Source organism: Pelobates fuscus, chromosome 7 (genome assembly GCF_036172605.1).
Source record: "Pelobates fuscus isolate aPelFus1 chromosome 7, aPelFus1.pri, whole genome shotgun sequence".
Lineage (NCBI taxonomy): Eukaryota > Metazoa > Chordata > Amphibia > Anura > Pelobatidae > Pelobates > Pelobates fuscus.
In genome coordinates this window covers 82,121,416-82,129,769 of record NC_086323.1, presented here as the reverse complement: position 1 = coordinate 82,129,769, position 8,354 = coordinate 82,121,416, and the positions used below count along the sequence as shown (strand labels likewise).

The window sequence follows — 8,354 nt, the reverse complement described above, 5'->3', positions numbered from 1 at the left end:
AAAATAATGAAACATTTATGTGCACAATATATTTAGTTTCAAAAACAAATAAAATGCACCTGAAAAGAGAGGTGTTTGATGGGAGCATAGGTGTTTTTCTAGAACACAAAGATTTTTTTTTTCAGATGGCTGATTCATGCAAACAGGGGTATTTGGTCCCTCCCAAAACCTGCATTATTTATAAACCTGCTTTGTGTGTTTAAGAAGAGTTGAGAGGGAGCCTGAATTATTATACCTGTACGAGGAACCTGACTCTGTGCTTCTGTGATTACAAGGTAAGGACTCGATCATGTTAATACAGCAAACACTGTTTTACAGGGTTTTTTTTTTTATTGTATATAGTTTTATCTTTTTTTTGTTTGTTTCAAGTTGCTTTTTTATCATTAAATAAAGACTGGTAGGCAGGTGACAGTTAATACAAGCAGCAATACACCCAGTTCTTTAACGATAAGGAGTTTATTCATTAGACATCAAATGCAAGTTAATTAAAAACTAAATGTAAAAATTTTGGCAAAAAAATACTGATTTGGAAAAATTCTCCAATGCAACTATAGACACAGCTTGAATATTTTTTAACTACATTTCGTAATTCTGTTTTTAAATTGCTGCAGTTTATTGTTTAATTTATTGCTTAGTGAATAGACCTCCATTAAAAGGTTTTCATTCAATACACCGTTAAAAATATTGTGTTACAATAACTTACAGTTTAGTGATTAATCCTAGATTAAATGATGAACAAATTTGGTCTCACTGATTTTATATAAAGGAATACATGTATATAGAATGTTATTTGGATAACATAACCAACTGTAACCAACTGTTTTGTTGCTTTACTAAAAAACAAACAAAGTTTTTGCTGTGATGTTAGGGAATAAATTGAAGATAAAAAGTAAAAATTCAACAAAATCAATACAAAACAGCCGCCTTATATGTTGAGAATTTTCTGTAATCTATTTAAATATTTTTTCATTCTTTACATGTTCCTGTACTTGGATGTTGTCTCTATCCACTATCCTACTGTGAGGGATTAATTCATTTAACACTGCATTATAGTGAAATGGAATCTGAATTGGAAAAATATATACAAAAATATTATAGCTATAACAGTGTTGGACAATATTTCAATATTTTTGATTACAAAAAGCTCTGAGATTTAGTTTGCTTAGCCCAATCACTATTTCCATCTTCTTTCTTCCCAAAATTAGACACACAATACAATTATCAAAATTACTTTTTAATAGTGCTATCTCCAATTATTGCCTTTCTGAAATTACTGCTGATGCAAAATATGACAATTTTCATTTTTTCCATAATTAAAATGCACAAAATCTACAATTTTGATACGCACCCAGACAATTTACAGGGAAGCAGATTGGAGCTGCTTTTGCGGAATTTTCTTCTATTTAGAGACACATTTCATTGGTGTCTCATTTTGGGAAGAAAGAAGATGGAAATAGTGATTGGACTAAGCAAACTAAATCTCAAAGCTTTGTGTAATCATACAAGAATTAACAAGTAATGCAGTAAAAAGATATGGAAATCTTATGAAAAGAAGAGGGGTTAAAATATTCTAGAGTTCTGTTTAAGCCCATTAAATGCCAAATTCTTTAAAAACGTTTTTTGTATATTTTTTTGAAATGGTACATAATTAGTACATAAATATAAATTAAAGCTACAATTTCACACTCAGATTACCACATGGGTATTTCTTAAAGAGAGTTAAAATGTTAATTAATGTTTGTTTCCTCTTTATATAATCTTTGAAGTCATTAAGAGTTTATTTTATGCTATCCTCCTATATTGTCACATTTCATTCAGGATCTGAAATATTTACATAGAAGTATTAACATTATTATCACATTTGACATAAATAAAGAAAAACTAGTAAGATACGTATTTGTAAGGATCCTATATGTATTTCTGTACATCCTGCTTCCCTTACCCCTTAAGAACCAAACTTCTGGAATAAAAGGGAATCATGACATGTCAAACATGTCATGTGTCCTTAAGGGGTTAAATGTGACTGAATGTTAAAACAATTATTTATTCGTATATATTTTTATTTATTTACTTCTAAGGTGTTTACCAGAAACAACAGGCTATTGTTCTGGGTATCTAAACATGCCCCGATTATGGTAAATTTTAACCACTGGATTTTGTTCTATCTTAAAGGGACACTATAGTCACCTGAACAACTTTAGCTTAATGAAGCAGTTTTGGTGTATAGAACATGCCCCTGCAGCCTCACTGCTCAATCCTCTGCCATTTAGGAGTTAAATCCCTTTGTTTATGAACCCTAGTCACACCTCCCTGCATGTGACTTGCACAGCCTTCCATAAACACTTCCTGTAAAGAGAGCCCTATTTAGGCTTTCTTTAATGCAAGTTCTGTTTAAGTAAGATTTTCTTATCCCCTGCTATGTTAATAGCTTGCTAGACCCTGCAAGAGCCTCCTGTATGTGATTAAAATTCAATTTAGAGATTGAGATACAATTATTTAAGGTAAATTGCATCTGTTTGAAAGTGAAACCAGTTTTTTTTTCATGCAGGCTCTGTCAATCATAGCCAGGGGAGGTGTGGTTAGGGCTGCATAAACAGAAACAAAGTGATTTAACTCCTAAATGACAGTGAATTGAGCAGTGAAATTGCAGGGGAATGATCTATACACTAAAACTGCTTTATTTAGCTAAAGTAATTTAGGTGACTATAGTGTTCCTTTAAGGGAAATTAAAAGTTTCCCTGAATCTTTACAGTTACTAAAGCCGGGTCACAAAATGGATTATTAGCCTTTGACTAGTCAATGACTTTGTCTGAAGCTATTTGTCTGATCACTGATTTACACTAGAATAATCCAATAAGGATAAATTAAACTCAGTTAACAAGGACATAGTAGTTCAGCTTACTTCTAATCTCTAGATAAAATAGAAAATTCATGAACAAAAACATTAATTTGCACTGTAGTATTGCCTATATTAAGAATAGATTGCAGGTATGGTGAGACTCTGAAAGGGGCCAGAGGAGAAGACAATGGTAGTTATCTACCCTAGCAAAAGCACACATTTCTAGACTTAATAGAGTTTAATAGACTTAATAGAGTTTAATAGAGTTCAAGGAAGCCCATGTTGTAGCTACACCCTGTCAGGGTACCTGTTGTCTCTACCTCTGTGGAGGTGAGACACTTGGACGTTCTTCCTCGCAAAAGGGTTGAATCACTCGTTCCTCGCGGTTCCCTCGGTCGTTTACACGCCGGCTGCGAGGGATCCACTTCCTTTTATGACGCGGCGTTCAGTAGCCGACGTCATGACGACAACCCAACCCGATCTGTCAATCAAGCCCCAAGCACGAATGAGGATTCGTCGGGGGCGTGATTACCTGTTTGGAACCAGGGTATAAAATAGGGCTTTCTACATTTGTTCATTGCCCTGTCGTGGTTCTAGCTTGTCTAGTCACTCAGTGCTCTTGTATTCTGTTAGTTTCTTTGGTTTTGACCCGGCTTGTCTGTTCTACCTTGTTTACCTCTATTACCCTTTGACTCGGCTTGTCTCTCGCTTACCTGCTCTCTCGTTCCCTCGACCTCGGCTTGTCTCTAGACCATTCTTTACTTACTACTTACGTTAGTCCGGCCATTCTAAGGTCCGGTATACGTACCCTGTACCTGTTTGTACTCTGCGTGTTGGATCCCTGTCCCGATCCTGACATTACGACAGGGCCAATGGATCCTGCAGGTACAAACACTCAGGTTGGTCCTTCCGATTCTAGATTTGATGCCATGGATCACAGAATGGACCAGATGGCTCTAGCGCTGCAAGCTTTATTATCTCGATCTAGTAATCCACCGGAAGAGATGCGAGCCACGTCCATCTCCTCTGTAAGTTCAGGTCTAGAAGTAGCCACTGTAGGTTCTTCTTCCCGTATTACACCTCCTGTACGTTATGGTGGCTCTCCGGAGAAGTGCCGTGGTTTCTTAAACCAAATTGGTATTCATTTTGAATTACAACCTCGCTCTTACCCTACAGATAGGGCAAAGGTTGGATTCATTATCACACTCCTCATTGATAAGGCTCTGAGATGGGCCAATCCTCTGTGGGAGAATGATAACCCGTTAGTCTATAATTATAATGCCTTAGTCGCTGCTTTTAGAAGAACTTTTGACCCTACAGGTAGAAAGGTCAATGCAGTTAGATTACTATTGCGCCTTAGACAAGATAACCAAACCCTTGTGGATTATGCACTAGAGTTCAGGTCTTTGGCGGCAGAAGTTAAGTGGAATGAACAGGCCTATATAGACGTATTTGTAAACGGATTATCTGATGTAATTCTAGACGAGGTGGCTACTAGAGAGCTTCCTGAAAATTTGGAGGATTTAATTTCTTTTATTTCTCGTATTGACGAACGTTTAAGAGAGAGACAGAACACTCGAGATAATATTCGTAGACCTTCCTTTAAACTAGCTCCTTTATTTCAAAGTCCTCAAACCACTATCCCAGTTTTTTCTGAACCTATGCAGATAGGCAATACTCGCCTCTCAGAAGAAGAGAGACAGTACAGGAGAAAGGAGGGGTTGTGTATGTATTGTGGAGTAAGAGGGCACCTTCGCCTAAATTGTCCTAATCGTCCGGGAAACGCTTGCACCTAAGTTTCTCTAGAGGACAGGCCTTGGGTGTTTCTATTTTGTCCTCTATACACAATTATAAAGATCACAGGCTTCTGCTACCTGTTTCTTTAGCATGGGAGAAGGGAGTAATAAAGACTATGGCATTGATAGACTCCGGAGCTGCTGAGAGCTTTATTGACCAAGTTTTTGTTTCTAAACACACTATCCCATCTCAGCTAAGAGACACCCCCTTGGCCGTTGAGGCCATAGATGGTAGACTATTATCTGAACCTGTGATTTCTCATGAGACTATACCTGTTATTTTGACTGTTGGTATCTTACACGAGGAAGGTATATCCCTTATGCTTATCTCGTCCCCTTCTGTTCCTATAGTTCTGGGGTATCCATGGTTAAAGAAACATAACCCTATTATTGATTGGGAGCTAGGGGAGATAACTTCATGGGGTCAGGGTTGCCAGGACAGGTGTTTACAGAAAGTCTCACCACTTTGCGTAGGTAATACACCGGTTAACCCCACCCAGTCTACAGACTTACAAATACCGTCTCGGTATATAGATTTAAAGGCAGTCTTTGACAAGAAGAATGCTGATACTTTACCTCCACACAGGTCCTTTGATTGCAAGATTAATCTCCTACCTGGTACTATGCCTCCGAGGGGCAATGTATATCCTTCATCCACTAAGGAGAACTTAGTCTTAGAGGAGTATATCCGTGAGAATCTAGACAAGGGATTCATTAGGAGATCATCCTCGCCTGCCGGGGCCGTTTTTTTTTTGTGAATAAGAAGGATGGCACGTTAAGGCCTTGCATTGATTACCGAGGTTTGAATAAAATAACTATCAGAAATGCATACCCAATCCCTTTGATTACTGAGCTCTTTGATCGTTTAAAGGGTTCCAAGATTTTCACCAAGTTAGATCTCAGAGGGGCGTATAACTTGGTGAGAATTCAGCAGGGAGACGAGTGGAAAACAGCTTTCAATACTCGATATGGGCACTATGAGTACACGGTAATGCCTTTTGGGCTCTGTAATGCACCGGCAGTATTTCAGGATCTGATCAATGAAGTTCTTAGGGAATTTCAACAGGATTGTGTTATTGTATATTTGGATGATATACTAATACACTCTAGAGAAATTGAGACCCACCACAGACAAGTCAGAAGGGTATTGTGCAAACTCCTACAACATGGGTTGTACTGCAAATTGGAGAAATGTAGTTTTGACCAATCTCAGATAAACTTTCTTGGTTACGTGATTTCTGGGGAAGGCTTTAAAATAGATCCGGTTAAACTCCAGTCTATTTTAGATTGGCCATTACCCAGGGGTCTCAAGGCCATTCAGAGGTTTATTGGATTCTCCAATTATTATAGGCGCTTCATTAAAGGATACTCTTCCATTATTGCTCCTATTACCAATATGACCAGACAGGGGGCTGACACTAAGACTTGGTCTACTGAAGCTCTCGTTGCCTTCAAGACACTTAAGGAACTTTTTGCTTCTGCACCAATTTTAGTTCACCCCGATACAACTTTACCTTTCCTACTCGAGGTAGACGCCTCAGAGACAGGTATAGGTGCCATCTTGTCTCAAAGGTTAGGCGTAGATAAACCATTACATCCATGTGGTTTTTTTTCCAAGAAACTATCTGGGACTGAAAGCAGATATGATATTGGTGACAGGGAACTACTAGCTGTTATCATGGCTTTAAAGGAGTGGAGACATTTATTGGAGGGGACCTTGCATCCTGTTACTATTCTGACGGATCACAAGAACTTGTCTTATATTGGGGAGGCCAAGCGCTTATCCGCCAGACAAGCTCGTTGGTCCTTGTTCCTCACCCATTTCAATTACGTGCTCACTTATAGACCTGGTTCTAAGAACTCTAAGGCCGATGCTTTGTCTCGCCAACATGAACCTTCTACTATATCTGAGACGGTTTTGTCTTCTATAGTTCCCAAGTGCAATATTATCGCCAACACTAGCCTCAGGATTCATTCTCCGTTGCTTGCCGAGATTATGAAGCTACAACATCTGGCTCCTAGACAGAGTCCTGAGTCACGGTATTTTGTTCCTGCTGAACTCCAACTAGAACTGCTACAATGCTTTCACAATAGTAAGGTGGCTGGGCATCCTGGCATTCGTAAGACATGCTCCTTAATAGCCAAAGATTTCTGGTGGCCCTCCTTACGTAAAGATATTAGGGATTTCGTCGAAGCATGTGAGGTCTGTATGAAGACTAAACGACCTCAGACGCTTCCATGTGGGCTTTTGCATCCCTTGGAAATTCCCGAGAAACCATGGACCTGTTTAGCTATGGACTTCATTGTCGATTTACCTGTTTCTAAAAAACAGACTGTGATTCTCACGGTGGTTGACAGGTTTATTAAGATGGCTCATTTCGTGCCCTTACCTAAACTTCCATCTTCTCCTGAATTGGCTGAGATATTCGCTAAAGAGATATTTCGTTTACATGGGATACCTTCCGAAATTGTTTCTGATAGAGGTTCCCAATTTGTTTCCCGTTTTTGGAAGTCATTCTGCTCTCAAATGGGTATCAAATTGAATTTCTCTTCTGCATATCATCCCCAGTCTAACGGAGCTGCTGAACGCACTAATCAAAAGATCGAACAATATTTGCGTTGTTTCGTTTCCGAACACCAGGACGATTGGGTTGGTCTGATTCCTTGGGCAGAGTTCGCACACAACAATCTCGTTTGTGATTCTACTCATTCTAGCCCCTTTTTCATGAATTATGGCTTTCATCCCTCCATTCTTCCCTCGGTTTCTCCTTCCCAAGGAGTACCGTCGGTTGATGTTCATGTTGCCAATTTGAGGAAGTTGTGGGATCAGACTCGACAAATTCTTCTGCATAATTCCATGTTGTTCAAGAAACACGCTGATAAACATAGAAGGGCGGCTCCAGTCTTTGTTCCAGGGGACAGGGTATGGTTGAGTACCAAAAACATTCGCTTGAAGGTTCCTTCTATGAAATTCGCTCCTCGTTACATTGGACCTTACAAGGTCCTGACTCGAATTAACCCAGTTGCGTATCGTCTGGCTCTTCCATCTGCCTTACGCATTCCTAACTCCTTTCATGTTTCCTTGTTAAAACCCCTAATATGTAACAAGTTTTCCTCCACTGCATCCTCTCCTCGCTCTGTTCAGGTTGAGGGACAAGAGGAGTATGAAATCAATTCCATCATCGATTCTCGTATCTCCCGGGGGAAGTTACAATATCTGGTTGATTGGAAGGGATATGGTCCTGAGGAGAGGTCTTGGATACCTCAGGAGGATGTGCATGCGCCTCGCCTCCGCAGGGCTTTTCATTCCCGTTTTCCATCTCGTCCCGGTTCCTTCCGCCCGGTGGGCGTTTCTGAGGGGGGTACTGTCAGGGTACCTGTTGTCTCTACCTCTGTGGAGGTGAGACACTTGGACGTTCTTCCTCGCAAAAGGGTTGAATCACTCGTTCCTCGCGGTTCCCTCGGTCGTTTACACGCCGGCCGCGAGGGATCCACTTCCTTTTATGACGCGGCGTTCAGTAGCTGACGTCATGACGACAACCCAACCCGATCTGTCAATCAAGCCCCAAGCACGAATGAGGATTCGTCGGGGCGTGATTACCTGTTTGGAACCAGGGTATAAAATAGGGCTTTCTACATTTGTTCATTGCCCTGTCGTGGTTCTAGCTTGTCTAGTCACTCAGTGCTCTTGTATTCTGTTAGTTTCTTTGGTTTTGACC

The 8,354-nt window shown here is 39.9% G+C and overlaps 1 protein-coding gene across 1 annotated transcript in view; it reads left to right on the top strand.

Moving 5' to 3' along the window:
• Positions 1-203: 203 nt before the first annotated feature.
• The window catches only part of LOC134568690 (putative ferric-chelate reductase 1), a 29,685-nt gene continuing 21,534 nt past the window's right edge, over positions 204-8,354 (top strand). The window contains exon 1 of the mRNA XM_063427342.1: positions 204-275. The gene's annotated coding sequence lies outside the window, so the exon portion shown is untranslated. The remainder of the gene's footprint in view (positions 276-8,354) is intronic.